General features: G+C 41.9%; 1 protein-coding gene across 1 annotated transcript in view; it reads left to right on the top strand.

Moving 5' to 3' along the window:
• The window catches only part of znf469 (zinc finger protein 469), a 188,026-nt gene that overhangs the window by 138,233 nt on the left and 33,913 nt on the right, over positions 1–15,880 (top strand). Inside the window, exon 5 of the mRNA XM_079680838.1 lies at positions 5,347–5,551. The gene's annotated coding sequence lies outside the window, so the exon portion shown is untranslated. The remainder of the gene's footprint in view (positions 1–5,346; positions 5,552–15,880) is intronic.

Here is a 15,880-nt window from a genome sequence, read left to right as displayed (position 1 = left end):
TGAAAGGCCTATTTGTGCAGATGATGGGCCGGGCATCTCTGTGTTTGGTTTGCTGTGGCTCTGCTACAGTTCAATGGCAGCTCTATCCCTTCTCTATTTCAACCTAGATTTTTAAATAAAAGTAAAATAAAGGCACCAGAAAATGCAACCCAAAGGGTAAATATTGATATGTGTTTTAGTATTTAACTCTATCACGTTATCACTGTGCTCCAGACATAAATGACATTTTGAGTCAGTAACCCTTCAATTAGCTACAGTTAAGCCTGAGACACCAGTCTAGCAAGGAGCAGCCAAATAGTGAGCAAGTAGTGAAGTACAGAGTTATTACTTTTAGGGATAAAAGGCGTGTTGGTATCAAACATATATCAACCATTTGTTATAACCCCAATCCTTATCTAACCTTCACCACATGATATCTTACATTTTAATGTGTTTTCAATCAAAAACAGTCCTCCAAAAATTATGTTTTTTCCAGTTATATGTTTCCTTTGAAGCTATCTGCTACTTGTCTGTATCTGATATTGTTTTAGGCATACAGAGTGGGCCTTTCCTCCTTTTTCAACTCTTCCTCTTTCACCTCTAACCCCCCAGGTCCCACATCAACTCCTGCTAGTCCAAATCCCCAAACTTTGTTTCCCTGGGAACATCATCACTCCTGGTCCACATGGCTGGGCGAGTACACATCGCCGAGCTGCTAAGTCCACACTAGCTGGGGTGCCCGGTGTTTGCCCTGGGCGTTCGTGGCCACTGGGCTTTCTGGGTCAGAAATGGCACACCAGGGTGTGATGGGCTTTGCTCTGGTAATGGCCATCATAGGTGTGAAATTCCCATAGCCGAAGTCCGGCAGCTCTGGAGCCCAAACGCTGCTCAGACAGAGGGAGTGGATGACTGTGAGACCTTTTTGGTATGCCACCATTCCGTGTCTGACTTCAAACCCACAGTCTCTTTTTAGTGGGGCCCTTTCTTGTACACAAATACAATACACCCATAGAACTAGTTTGTGAAAGGCTTTATACTCCTGCTGTACAGTCCTAATACTAGTATACATTTCAGGTGAGCAGCAGTCAGAGAGTCATGGAGTACAGTCACCACATGTAGTCGCCCTCAGTTTCCCTAATTGACAGTTACAGGAGCGTAGCTGTGGGTGGTGATGGGGAGGCCTTTCATTGGGGTTCTGGGTGTGTCAGCACTCTGACCTGGAATGACCCTTGCACTGCTGTACAACCTTACTGCAACTCTGGCAAAATCTGGTTGCAGATATTATCATGCATTTAAAAAAACAAAACATTGCTGTTTTGTACTTGTTAGGCTTTCATTTTGAAGAATATACTGTATATGCATGTGGAACTGAAGTTAATATTAAATGAAACAAAGACCTGATGCTTAATCTTTTCTTTAGCAGTTTAGACACTTCATTGTCAAGTCTGTCAAGTTCAAAAGGCAGTCCTGGTTATCAAACAGTAATGACTGTGTGTGCTTCAGAGTGCATCAACTGCTGTGGTGCACAATTTGGCACACAGCCACAACACTTGATTCGCCTGTCGTCTTGTCATAGCTACTTTGATTCATCCTCTTTTTCTCAAAAGTCCAGGATTGGTTCCTGTTTTTTTCAGAGGAAAATACAAGTTTCAGAGCTGTATAGATGTATGGAAAGCAAATGAATCATGGCTATATTTATCTCAAGTCAATTATATTTAGTATTAAATACAGTAGTTCAATGAATTTCTAATTGCATGTTGCCTTAAAAAGATCAAAGTTTAATTCGTTTTGTGACCCGGGTATTACTCCCTGAGGGGAAGTTAGACTTCTCCAAGGTCATTAAAAACTTTATATGTTTAACATTGGTGTTTTATATGACTCTTTATTCCTCAGAGAGGGAGAGAAAGAGTCTATTTGGATGTTTGGCAGAGTGAGGATATGAGTTTAAGGGTAACGTTTACAGCTGTGTTTTTTTTAATGCACTGCATGAACTAAAATGACTTGTTTAGACAAGTACTGTATAACACAAGCCATTGGTATCTTGATATGCAAAGTCCCCAGGGCTGGGTTTAAACAATCTCCATATTCATGCTGGAAATGTTGAGGAGTTAATGTTTTGCTTTACTTTGATACATCCCACAAAGGTTTTCTGTGTTGAGAACACAGAAAGTCCCCTCTCTTTACATCTGCCTTGACTCTGCTTTCAATTCAGGTTGTTAAGAGGAACATTTCAATTTCACAACAACCTATGATTGGATCCTGAAGCCTAATGTAATTCCTCTTGCCATTCAATGGCAAGTTGTCTCTGCTGCAGTAAATAACAAGAAATCCTATTGTATGAAGTTTTGATTTATCTCGTTGACTTGCATGCATATGTGATTTTACCACAAACTATTCTTGGAGTTATTGGCGTTAAGAAGTTTCACTCTGTACTATAATATTGTATTTCGTTTTGGCCCAGCCTTGTTGTTTTGCTTAATGTGTATAATGCCTGGTGCTCAGACTTTTGCCTGTGGCTTTTAAAATCCTATCACAGAAGTAGCCAGTTTTGGCTTTTCTGTAACCTACATTTCTTACGAGATGATGGTGGTGTTCCTGACCCTAGTTGTGTTTAGATATTCACCCGTATACCCCCTTATTTAAGGGAGTCAGGAAGACATCTGAAGACCTCTCATTAAAACCTGTTGTTTGTAACAAGCAAATGTCTGCATCAGAAGCACATGGCATTCTCATTACATTTGCAGGCTGTGTTTGTTTGGGGCTTGGTCTGAATTTCTTTTACAACAGAATTCAACAGAAATTATGTGTGGTGCAACAGATTAAATGAAAAATTGAAATAAATGTTGGAGGAATTAACCTTGAAAAAGGACCTCCCTAAAAATCATCAACACAGGGACAGAAATGGGTGCAGAGTGAGAGATGTATAAAAAAAGTGCAAACTTTGCCTCATCCCTGTTTGTAAATGGACTGTATGTACATTACAGCTCAACTCAGCCCCTAGTGGCTGGAGACAATATTTCAGTAAATTCCAGCTCAGTCCTAAATCCCATTTTTAGATCTTGAAACACAATCACATCTTTTGCTACTAAATGTGGCTGACAGCCTGTCATTACTGTTCTAATTGTCCTTATTATATGGACCCATAGTGCTATTTTTATCTATTTACTGTCGTAATGGTAATGACAAGACTTAATGACATAGTAGATGGTAAACAAACAACAGCTTTCAGATGTTGGATTCGTTTTTTTCCCGTCATTTAAACCCCAGATTAAAGACATAAAATACCACAGAAGGGCTGTCCGTGGCTCTGGTTTTGGAGGATTAGTGTTTGTTAGTAATAAAGAGCACTGCAATACGTTTGTATCCCCTTTCTTTGCCCTCCCTGGACCAACCCCCTCCAACAGTCTCAAGCCCAAACCCCAGGACTGGGCTTTCAAAGCCTACAATGAAGGCAGCCTGTGACCTTAAGTACTGTTTTGTGGACCCGTGTAAATTTGACACCATTATACCGCAGCGAGGGTCTGTGTAGGTGTTAATGCTAGTGTGGGAGATCCCAAGAGATCTGTATAATCCTTGCTTACCTCATAATGTGCTGCCAAAAAAGTTGCTCCGTATTTTATTACATCATGCATAGTTTTGGTTCTTTTTGTTTCTGTCTGTGATGTTTTGAATTGCTCTAAATCTTTCCTAGCAATCCCCCCAATGTTGTTTTTGAATACTCTGTTTCTGTTTCTGTCAGTGTTCTTTAGCTTATTCCTGTGGAGTAGTCCAAAAACGATCGCTGTTTCTAAGACTTGTTGAACTTAATTAAAATGAGGGCTTAATTTTTTTCTTTAAAGTTCTTCAAATGGGACACCATATCATCGTGGTCCAAGTGGATGTAGTGGTGTGCTGCTGTGGTTTGCATTCCATTTTTGTTGCAGGATCAAGGCAAAACTGAGTTTTTATGAAGTGGAACCTGACCTTCAGCATTTACAAGCAAATACGTTTTCTCAGTTTCTTGAAAAACTTAGAGCCTCAGCTTTTGCATTTTCATGCCAAGGACCTACAATGCAGTTTGACCTATAGTAAACCCATAACTGTTACCTGATTGGAATATTCTTTACTATGTCTGTTTCACTCTTGAACTGGAGGGAATTCCCTTTGCCGACACATTTTTCCTAATTACAAGTTGATGCGAAACTGTTAACTTCCCTGTTTTTACTGTTCTTTTATTTTACTTTGCACCTCTCTGCCTGTGCCAGGGCTCAGTTTAACTGGCACTCTTGGTAGAGCTAGGTTTGTGTGTGGTGGCACTGGGGGCAGGGAGCAGAGCTCGCTTGGGTTTAGCATACCCTCATAATTACAGACAGTAAACAGCTAGAGCTTTTATGCCTATTTTCCCTCGTCTAATGGGAGAGAATTCACTTTGGCATAAAAAGAAAAGGCAGAGAGGAGGAAAAAGACTGGAGACGGACAAAAACTGTCACCCTTATTTTGGGTGTTGACCCTGTTAGCCGTTTGCAAAGAGTTTGTGAGACTTGGAGACAGGTTTATAGACATACAAACTCACAGACACAGACATTGTCCCCACCCCCTAGAACTCAACACACATACTTCTTAAGCGACAGTCTTTTGATGTGTTATGTCTTACAGTAAGTCTTAATTAAAACTTCCAACACCCCCTGGTTAGATTTGTCTCTCCTCTTTTAACTTTTCTCCCTAAAAACTGTCAAATTGATCACGGCCTTACTCTGTGTTTCTTTTTCAGTGTGTCTGTGTTTTTCTTTCCGTCTGCCTGTCTGTCTCTGTGCTTCCCTCTCTCTCTTAAGTGAATCTCTGCTGCCTCACACTCTTCGCTTGGTCCCAATTTGAATTCTATTCCCTTTGCTTTTCCTTTATTCGTTTTTTTCCCCTCACCTCAACACACACACACACACACACACACACACACACACACACACACACACACACACATAAACTTATTCTTTCCATACTGCATATTCAGTGCAGCTCTGAGGTTGTGTATTCAATGTAAAATATGAAAACAAATAAGTAACCGCGTGTGGATTTGAACCATATGCTATATACCGTCTCTCTGTCTCTTTTCCTCCTTCCTCATCTCTCCCTGTCCCTCTCTGTCTGTGCACTGCACAGCGCTGGCAGGCTGCGTAATGGGAGGTTTTTTTCTAGAAGTCTGCTCCCCCTTCTTTGGCTGGGACAGGCCTGGAACGTGCTACTGGCTGGGAGTGTGGAAGGGAAGCGGGGAGTTAGGGAATGAGGAGGGGAGGGAGGGAGAGGGGGGTGTGAGGGCTGAGAAGGAGGGAGACTGGAGGGGTGGAGGCGTGGTTTGCAGCTGGTAATGAAGTCTTCTCTTTTCATCCTCAGAAGGCAGAGTGTGAGCGGACGGGCCCGGGGTCTGCGCGGCTCCACAGCTTTCTCTGCCTGTAAAGTGTGCCGACCGCCCCTCCGCTCAGCGCTGTGCTGCCTGTGCGTCAGCACCCGCCTGCCACAGCTGGAACACAAAGAGACTGAGAGACCGCTACAGTCATGAGGCTTTCCATTGTATTGGCTCTACAGAAAAACTCTTGAGGTAAGACTTTAAACTCCTTCATGTGTTCTGCTCCTGCCTGTCTCTCTCTCTCACTGCTCTCACTTTACTGTCTGTCTGTCTCTGTTGATTGTTGTGGTGGGGGGTGGGGGCTATAAAGGGGGCTGTCCAATTGAGGTCCCTCCCACTTTAAATGTGCGAGTGTGTGTGCACATATAGTGTGCAATGGTAGGTAGGTGAATGTTTGTGCATGTGTGAGCATGCACACATGAGTGTACTGTACATGTGTTTTTGCACATTTTCGACACTGTTTATGTATGAATGCAGACTGAGTCAGCATTCAGTGAAAGGTTTATGCTAATAGTGACAAATGGCTCCTATTAGTCAGGCAAGTAAGAGGGTCATATTGGGGCTAAGACATTCTGGAAATGATGGGACATCATTAATAGGATGGGAACTTTAGTAACAGTTGTCTGGATCTTGGATCACTTTGTTTTATTTTACACTTTGTTTTGTTTTATTGTTGGTTTGTGCTAGTTTTATTGAAATATAAAATTGTGTGTGTATCCTGACAGGGGGTAACATCTGTTGAGTTATTTATTTGCGTTGTTGATTGCTGTTTGCGTCAGATGGATGCAACAGGCTCGTCTCTGTAAATAAAAAAGGACAGGAGACTCTACTCATCTGCAACCCAGTGACACCAGGCTTTGAAGTGATTTCAGTGGATCTGTCCTCCTCCCCGCTGGGCAATTCAGATCCGGCCTGCTACTCACTCACTTTCATCCACATTCCCTTGGAAATCCATCCATCTGTATTCTCTCACTTCCCTCCTTCCTGCTCCCATTCACCCCATGAGTTCTTGCATGCTGATACCCCTTAGTGAGCCCTTCCATCCTATCAACACCTTCTGTGTTCTCATAGAAAGTATTCCTACTGTTTTATTCTCCACTAGTCTGACACTTCTAGGGAACGGGTCTTTCCAATACCTCTCCCGGAGAGAAAAAAACTAAGCGACTTTCCATTAGTTTCTGCTGGGCCATGAGAATTATGGTTTCCCAAATGAATAGTGTACAGAAGCCCGGCTTAATTGAAAAAACACAAGCATGGTCTGCCATGGACGAGACGGTCCTTGTGTCACTTCAGAACTGTGCGAATGTACTTTCCAGAGCTGGCGTGTGGGAGAAAAAAGAGGGAGGAAAATACAAAAAAAGCATGAGATAGAGTACAGACAAACAGAGGGCCGAGGCAGGCAGAATTATGAAATAAAAAGTTGGAAAATCGAAATGACTGACTGAAAACATTGATGGGAGTTTACACTAAAGGTTTGGAATTGAATGCAGAGACATTGGGGGATTCAATTATGTACAAACTATTATGAAGGAATTCAGAAGTAAAAGAAAGGAGTGTTTTGTGTGAACATTTCATGTGGCCTCATCTGGTCAGGAAAGTGTGTATAAAAGGGGGTTTAAGGAAAGGAGGCCATCATTAGGCTGTTTGCTGGTCATTAAGCCCCAAAGGGAAACAATAGAGCCCACAGTAAAACCTGCTGGATTGCAGTTAACAGCAGCATCTTCCTCATGATTCTCCCAACAGGGAGTCATCATAACATGTAACCCCACTGAAGCAGTCTGCTTTGCTGTGAGAGAGTCTGTGTTGCAATGAGACCACCATGAGCCTTTAGAGAAGTTTTTTCTTGATGCATTTCCCATAAGAACAATACTTGACATATCCTATTAATATCTGCCTCGTTATCTTGTTGCTGACTGCTGTCTCTCCTGCCCCTCCTCTGTCTGTCTTCGCCCCCTGCTGTGTTTGTGTGACGTGTCTGTGTGGCAACCCCATATGGCGATGATTGAGACCAAGCCGTTGGTTCACATGGCACATTTGTCACACACATGTTTGCCAGAAGCTGTTGTTGCTACGGTTGCAAGGTAAAGCATCTTTTGTTGACTTCCTCTCTGGGTGGCTCATTTTGTTTGTCAGGGCACTGTGACCCCTGACCCCGCTACCACCTCCTGCCTCTCACACCACTGCTCATTAATGTAACTCTAGACTCCCTGACAGCCCCAACGCCCCCTCTCTTCCACCACACTCATGCATGCATGATTACCGGGAGAGAGAAATATGGAAAGATCAACACTTGCAACAGTAGGTCTTAGTTAAAGTCAGCCTTCTAAAGATACATCCACTGGGATTCTGTGATGAAATTGTATGCAGGAGTGGTGACCTCACTGTAACAAGAGAGAGTGTGTGGTGATTGAAATGTGAATTGAAAGATAACAGTCCTTTTTCTGATTAATCCACATTTGAATTTTCATTTTAAAAGGCTATTCATCATAATCCCCCCAACTAGATTCTTTGACTATGTGACTATTTATATGTATTATTAAATTCAGTGGCAAGGGGCCTGATAATGGCCGTAAGGTTGGTTTATTAGAAGCTTAGCAGGTGCTCTCCAGACAAGTTACTGAGGTAACATAAGACTGGTGAGGTTATCCATCCCTCAATACCCACGTGGAGTGATAGGGTCATGACTCCTGACCTCTGTCCCACTCCTGACTTTCATTGGGCTTCAATAGTCAAAGCTGAACAGTGAACTTGACCTTATGAGAAAATACTCTGCCCCGGTGGTTTAATATTCCCTTCATCACCAGTGTAACATAGCTGGTGGAGTATTTTAAGGAGATGATGAGTAAATGAAAGTGCTTCTCATGGGTTCAATTATATGGTGTGTGGGGATTCCCTGGCAATCATCATAACCACCATATGAGTCTTTGACACATAGATTGTCCCTCAGCAACACTTTTGCTTATCTTGACTTAGACAAATATCATATTACAAGCACAAAACTTAGGGACATCACCAAATGGCGTCCTACCGAGAAAGACAAAAATGCCTACAGACATATTGGGGTTTATCCCATAATCCTGATTTGTGATTTTGCACATAGATATACTGATTAACAAAAAAACTAGTACACATTTTCTCTGATGGTAAAAATGAGTTCTAATAGGCGGTGAATGAGGCATACAGTATTGTCAAAGTGACATATCGAAAAGCATATGTGACTATAAAACTGACAAATCCCTGCCATACCATACTGTTTTTTATTAACATATATTTAAATAAATAGCTGGCTTTAACATAGATATTCTTCTCGGAAACACACGCCACACTACAATTATTGGCACTTCTCCCTCTGTCCATCTTAAAGATTAGAGAATGGTTGTTTGAAAGTGCTGCCAAGGTGTTTAAAGAACACAGCAACAGCAAGGGGAAAAACAAAGAAAAGAGATGCTGTCCTATCTTGTTCATACCTGAATGCCTGAGTTTAAAATGTATAAAATGATCCAGTTTGGATTGCATTTGACAGTGTACCCAGATTTCCTCCCAGTCACTAAAACTCTAAGGAGTTATGGTGCAACCCTTTCAATAAACACGTTCGAAGGCCAAACTACATTTCTTTGCCCATATAATTTTCATCTAAATTTAAATACATAATTGAAGCGTTGCCTTCAGGTTTTCTGTGTTAATTCTCTGAAACTTTACTAATATAAGTATATAACGTTTTAAAAGTATCGGAGACCATATAAGGTTTGAGTTCTGTCAGTTTAAGAGTGACACAAAGCGAAAGCAATTTACTGACACATGTTTTGTATTTTGGTGTTGGGGATACACTTCTGTTTGGATTGAAATCATGCAACAAAATTAAATACGCTATAGTCTTGTCGGGACAGTAAAATACATTGTGGTATGAATTAAATAAATATGGGTTTTGTAGAGCTTATGAGGGAAACATCCATAGTGTTAACAAAAGCTTTATTTCTCAATACAACAACACACTGTTGACACACTGCTCCTTTTGCTGCATTTTCCATGACTCGTAAGTTCAAAGTAAAGTTTGTTACAAGGTCATTGGGTATAATAAGGATGCTGTTCAAATGCAGGCAGCTTCCTGAGCACCTGGTAGTTACAGCATCAATTGCCTGAACTGACACAAATTTGAATTGCCTTTTTAAAGCAATTTAAACCAGACACTTTGTCCTCTCCTCTCTGGTGCTCTCTCCAGCTGGTGGCGCTCTGACTGACCACCTAGTGTACCCGCACCTAGAATTGTGCCTGTAGATATGATTTGGAGGCTGTGGTTACTCAAGATGAGCAGATTCACCGCAGTGCAGATGTAAATCACATAACTTGCAGGAGGAGAGAGTCCCTCTGGTTCCATCATTTCAGCTCTTTCTCCACCTCATTTTCCTCTCTATCAGTGTCCTCCTCCTCAAACTGAACACATTAAGCATATTTTCCATCCTACCGTATGTCTGTTTGTCAGGTCACACTTTCAATCTTAAAAACCCCCTGAGCTACCTCACGCATCCACTCACACACTGACGAATATGTGTTACTGTGTGCATGTACAAATTAGTTTAAGTATGCTGTTGGGTTCATTTTAAGAATTCTTAACAAAAAATCTAAGCATTTCTATCAGATTGTAGGTTGTATACTATGTGTCTGCTGACAAATAACTGTTGGATAAGCCGCCACGTCTTTATGAGACACTTTATCCAACAGGCAGAAAATTGGCCGGAATGTTTTCCTGCTCCTCTGCTCCTTCTGCTGCGTGAATGCAGACCCAGCAGCGCTGATTGCTTCTGACAGTGACAACAAGAACAGGCTGTCTGAGAAGACTTTCTGAAGACCACCTCCTGCATCTGCTCAGAAAAGTCAGAAGAATCAGCCAAACCAAACAAGAAATTGCTTTTCTCTCTGAACTTCTTTGAGAACCTTCTGGAACTTAGAGGTTGAAGTATTAAAGTTGGGCCACCAGCATACAAGTACTGCAGTGGTTGGCGGTTAAGTTTAAAACTTGTTTGATATTGGTTGAACTGTCTGGACGTACAATGCGCTGGAATAAAAAAACAAGACATCATTGTATTAATTCTTCCTGATGCTTGGGTCTGCAGTTGTGACATCAGATCTTTTTGGGGTGGGAAGCAAGGGAAATCACCATGAAATTATAGGTCAGGCACATCCCCAAACGCCTTGGCCAGCTAAACAGCTTTAGAACTGCTTTCCCTTTTCAAATCCTTTTCCACTACATTCCTGCTCTTCCCCTCTCACTACTGCGTTTCGCTCCAGATGTGGCATTGTTTGGACACATTTGTTTTGGGCTTGGGCCGGTAGACCTGTGCAGGGTGTGATGTCATGCTCTATTTAAAGGGAAAGCCATGCGAACTGGGTGGAAATGAGTGCACTGTGGTCTCACTTCAAAGCCTCTGTCTAGGACTACTGATGACTGTCATCCATGGCACAGCGATCTGTGTCATGGACAGATGACCACATTCATTTTAAGTGTTGACAGACATGTCATTTTGAAAAGGTTCATATAGGAGGCATCACTTTTCACAAAAGCAAGATAGGTAAAGTAAAAAAATTGTATATCTCAAATCGCCCACCGGGTTTACTGAATTTCAAAAATGTTGGAATACTCAAACACAGAAACAATCCCTAGTTTTATTTGAAGTTTGCACTGTAGTTCTTTGTGGTATAACCGAGTGAAACTTAAAACCATAGTTAGATGAAATGAATAGATGATGCCCTCGATTGAACCAACAAACATGGCAGGGTTTTCTTATGGTTGAGAGGAGTCACATGCTGAACAAACTTCCATGCCCCTCTAATTAACTCTGTCAGTCAATGAACCTGGCACCTCATGCCATTGAAGAATGGGATAATGAATCTCTTTCTCTGTCTGCCTCTCAGTGTGTGGGGTATATGCCTGAAAAGTATGTGTATAGTTTATTCTACACCACTCTAAATACGATAGAATCCATTGTTAGTGGGAGTTAGGAATGGCACCTTTTCTTAGAAGAAGGGATGAGCAGATATTTTCCTCGATGACTGAGCTTATTGTGCCTTTTTATTTAAACTGTCAGCATAGAGAGTCAGCAGCAGCCGACTATGAAGATCTACTGTTAGATTCCCCATGGGAGTTCTGCCTTCAACACTGTTTGGCCTTCAAACACATATATTTGCCAGGTCCTCTCTAGTGTCCCTGGTTCAAACAGCTATAAGCTTCAACCCTGCTGAATATTTCCGGTTCAAACGGGCATGTTTGCTAGATCTTCACCCCTCACTGATCCCTCTCCTTGTTTGTTCAAGGAGTTAACAGTGGCTTTTTGGTCCTTTTAGGAGTTGAAACATGGAATGAAACAAAGTGCTTGCAGACGATGAGCGTATTTCCATTCGTTCATAATACATACTCTCACACATACAGACAGCATTTGGATAATAAAGTCAACTGTCATCCTATGAAAACAGAGTCTAGAATGTTTTTAAAGCATTGTTTGCTTCACCTGTGTGGAATGACGGTCTTAACAAATCCAGGTGAGCTGTTCTGTTCCCTCACATGTACGGCCATAGTTGATGCAGTTTATTGCAAGAATATTTAAGAAGCTCCTTTCCAAACAAGTTGGAAGAATACGTTTTCCCACTTTTGGCAGCACATATATAATAATCCTCTTGTGTTTGAGAGTAGTTATATAAAACCTAAGATGCTTTTCATGCAGAAATGTGGGTGTTTGTGGGTCTCTTTTGACTCTCAGCTTGAAGTTCCCCACATTGCAATTCCTCTGTGGTCAACATCAGAGGCTTGGACACAGACCAGATTGCACACTTGCATGCACAGACATACAAACAGACTTTTGGATCATTTATATTTACTTCCATACAAGAACATAAACATTAAAGATAAAATGAGGCAATTCTCTAGCATGTGTGTCCTGTCTCAAATACATAATCACAAACACCCAGCATCCCGGGTTTCTTCCAGGCGTATTGGCCATGAAAACGCATGGTGAAAGCATAACAGTTCGGCCCCTGGGTCATAAGGTCAAGCACATCTAGGTGATCAGCGTTTCCGCTCCAGATACTGTTTATGACTATGTGTATACACACCATGCAGTCTGTCAGACAATTGTATACACCCCACACCCTGCCTCGAGCTCACACAGCTGGCACAGCCAAACATTCACAGAGTCGGTTTTAGGGAAGGGGGAGGGTGTGTGTGTGCGTGTGGATTTGTGTGTCTGTGTGTATCAGTCTGTGTACTTGCTACAAAATCTTCAACCGCCACCCACACACAAAAACTAATGCGTGCAAGCACACAAACTCTCAAACTCATGCAGAGATTGGCATGTAGGCTAACTGCATGGGAATGTAGGCTCCTATAATTTGTTTTTAATTCTGGAAACACATTTAGCCAGATTGGATGTATTTATCTTTTTGGCAAAAATATTAGGCTGATTGCTTCATGTTTCTCTTTGCCATAGAAAATCTGCAGTCTCTCGATCTTGATCTACAGTTTGCAACTGATGTGAAAGTAAATCAAGATGTGTTTGTGCTAAAAGGTGTCAGGAAACAGAAAAAGAGGGGTTATTAAACTCACTTTTTATAGGGCTGAAACAGGTGGCTTGCAGAAATGGGAGGTGCAGATGGGTGAAGTGAGTGGGGTGGAGTAATGACAAACTTCAGTATAAATTAAAGTTAAACATTGTCATTTGAGGGGAGTGTCAGACTGCTTGAAATTGACCTTTACTTTGCTTTAGTCTTATTTTTATTCAGTTCTGCTGTTTGTATGACGGATTCTCCTTTTGCTTCTACATTTCGGTAAGTTATCAATCTAAAGGGATGTAAAAGGGCAGTACTAAATCAGGTTATTCATACGAAAATGTACCATTCTTTGTCAATGGACATTCTCTCGTTCCAGGCAGTAAAACAATATTTCACAGATCTCACCAGAAAATCTATCTATCTATCAAAGGAAAACATCTATTTTAAAAACAAAAACAGCTATGGAGACAAATGTTGGCTTCCTGCTAATCCTGTTTCGTGTAGCATCTGTTATGGACTTTACAGAATGGTCAACTTTGTCAACACAGCTGACTGAGATTTTAAGTAAGTATGTAATGTATGTGTGAGAGAATTTATGTATGTTTGTGTTTGTGTGTGTGCGTGTGTTTGTGCAGCCTCACATATCTACATGTGCTTTTGTTTAAATGGCCCCTTGTTTAAATGGCCCCTTGTGGTTTCTCTTGGCTATCTGCTGGTTATATCTCTGCAGTAAAGGTTGGTGCCCACCCCTCAAGATTTACCCTCAGCACAGTAGAGTATATCTCAATTCCATGTTTGCATGTACCCCTAAACTGCCAAGGAGAAGAAAGGGATTTGTTATGTGAACCATGTGTGACTGCTGACGCAAATGGGAGAGGTTAAAGCAGCGGGAGACTCAAAAAGTGTTGCTTCATCTGCCAATCGGTTTCCCTTTCCAACTGATGTCAGACGTGATATTGACAGTTTGTGAGATGCTATCAGCTCCTAAAAAGCCACTGAGGCTAAAAATAGCCACTGATGCTATTGATAAGTGTATTTTCTAGTCTTTTTGTTGTTGATAAAACAGTTGTGTTGTAATTTCATATTCCTAAATCCCACGTTTTTCTGTAAAGTCAAGCTTTATTTAGAGGGGCTGATTTTCAAAAGCTTCCAGGCCTGGTGAGTGGGCTTGTGCAGCTGTGCTAAGCTAACAGTGCTTCTCCCTTTGAGCCACAGTGATGTTACAAATAAATCCAACAGATGCAGAGAGTGTACCGTGGAGGCGGATGTTTTCACAGATTATGGGAGTGATCCACTCGCAGTGGGCTAACAATGGCCTCATCAGTGAGAGGTGCAGTGGGTTTGTGCAGCTTTGGGTTGTGTGGTGTTTATGTAGCCCTGGGAAGGCTATCCTGCTACATGTTAACACAGTATTATATCATCTCACGCTGACAGTTTTATCATAAGGATGTCGACTCTGGAAAACTAGGCATGGCTCAGATTCCTCCTAAAGTGTCATCATGCCACAGCCAGGGGCAGCTGCCCCCGCCCCCCCCCCCCCACTGTAGAGCCTTGCCCCCCTAGCTGCCCCCCTAACTTTTGTGTCCCTAAATCTGTACTTGTAGAAACAAACCTACACTATTTCCACAAGCTTCTCAAGCAACGAAACAAGCAGTTTATTAATTAAAAGTGAATCATTTTAAATATCATCTTAGGCCCGTTAAAAACGTAGCTACGGCCCTGCATTAAACTGCAGAGCGGCGTTTACACAGACCGCGGCTCACACCGCTGCAGAGAGAGAGCGAGCTGCCCCAGCACCTGAAGGTGGATCAGCTTCCCCTGGGATCATTCCCCCTTCCACTAGTTTTGTTTTTACTAAGGAAAAGAGCTTGAAACAAAATATTAATAAAACGCTGCCGTTTGAATTGATAGCGTTTAACAGACAGTCGCTGTTTGGGACATTATGTTACAAAACACCAGAGGTGGGAGTAAGTCCTACATGTGCAAGTCATGAGCAAGTCTCAAGTCTTGACCTACAAGTATCAAGCAAGTCCCAAATCACTGTGGTGAGAGTCAAGCAAGTCAAGTCAAGTCAAGTCATTGCTCAGGTCAAGAAAGTCTCAAGTCCAAAAATATGCAACTCGAGTCCGACTCGAGTCAAGTCACTCGAGTCAAGTCATGTGACTCGAGTCCCCACCTCTGCAAAATACTACACAGACAGCGCTAGCTGGAAGATTGATCACTTTATTTGCTAAACTATGCGGTACTATTAAATCCACTTAATTACACTTCACAGCAATGAGGCCAGATAAATTAAACCAGGATACATCCTTTACCGTCAAACTGGATCTAAACGCAGCTGCCTGTGTGCGCTTGATAAATACTTTCTGATTTTATATTTAGCTACTTATTAGCTGGCCCTAACGTCTAAAGTTATACAAGCATTTGTACCAGTGCTTTTCACACGTAGACTCTTGCTTGCAGGCCAGAGTAGCTGGAGTGATTCAACAACAACACAAAGGCATATCTGAGAAGTGATCAGGACGAACAGAAAGAGGAAAAGGAAAAGACAGTACACTGAAGAGACCAGGAGGGTCAGAGCAGGAGGAAGCCAGGAGGAGATGAAGACATTAGTGAAGAAGAAGAAGAAGAAGAAGAAGAAGAAGAAGAAGAAGAAGAAGAAGAAGAAGAAGAAGAAGAAGAAGAAGAAGAAGAAGAAGACATGTATGTGAGGAATAAAGATATAAGTGTCAGAAAGAGGGACAGAGGCAGGGATCAGGAGGCAGATGAGACTCCAGCTGGACCAGATGGTATGGTTTTATTCTCCTTACATACATATTCCATCACAGCAGCACAATCTAGCGGCTCTTAGTATTGTCAAATATGTATTGAAATGTGTTGCTGCACGGGTCACCTTTAGCTCTCTTAAGAGATGGGTGATGTCATTTGTGTAATTAATTATAACCAAGTACTCTTATGTACTTGCAGTAAACAGAATTCTAG

This window comes from Notothenia rossii, assembly GCF_949606895.1.
Source record: "Notothenia rossii genome assembly, chromosome: 5".
NCBI classification, from domain to species: Eukaryota; Metazoa; Chordata; class Actinopteri; order Perciformes; family Nototheniidae; genus Notothenia; species Notothenia rossii.
Note: the sequence above shows the minus strand (reverse complement) of the source record. Positions and strands in the feature narration are given on the sequence as shown.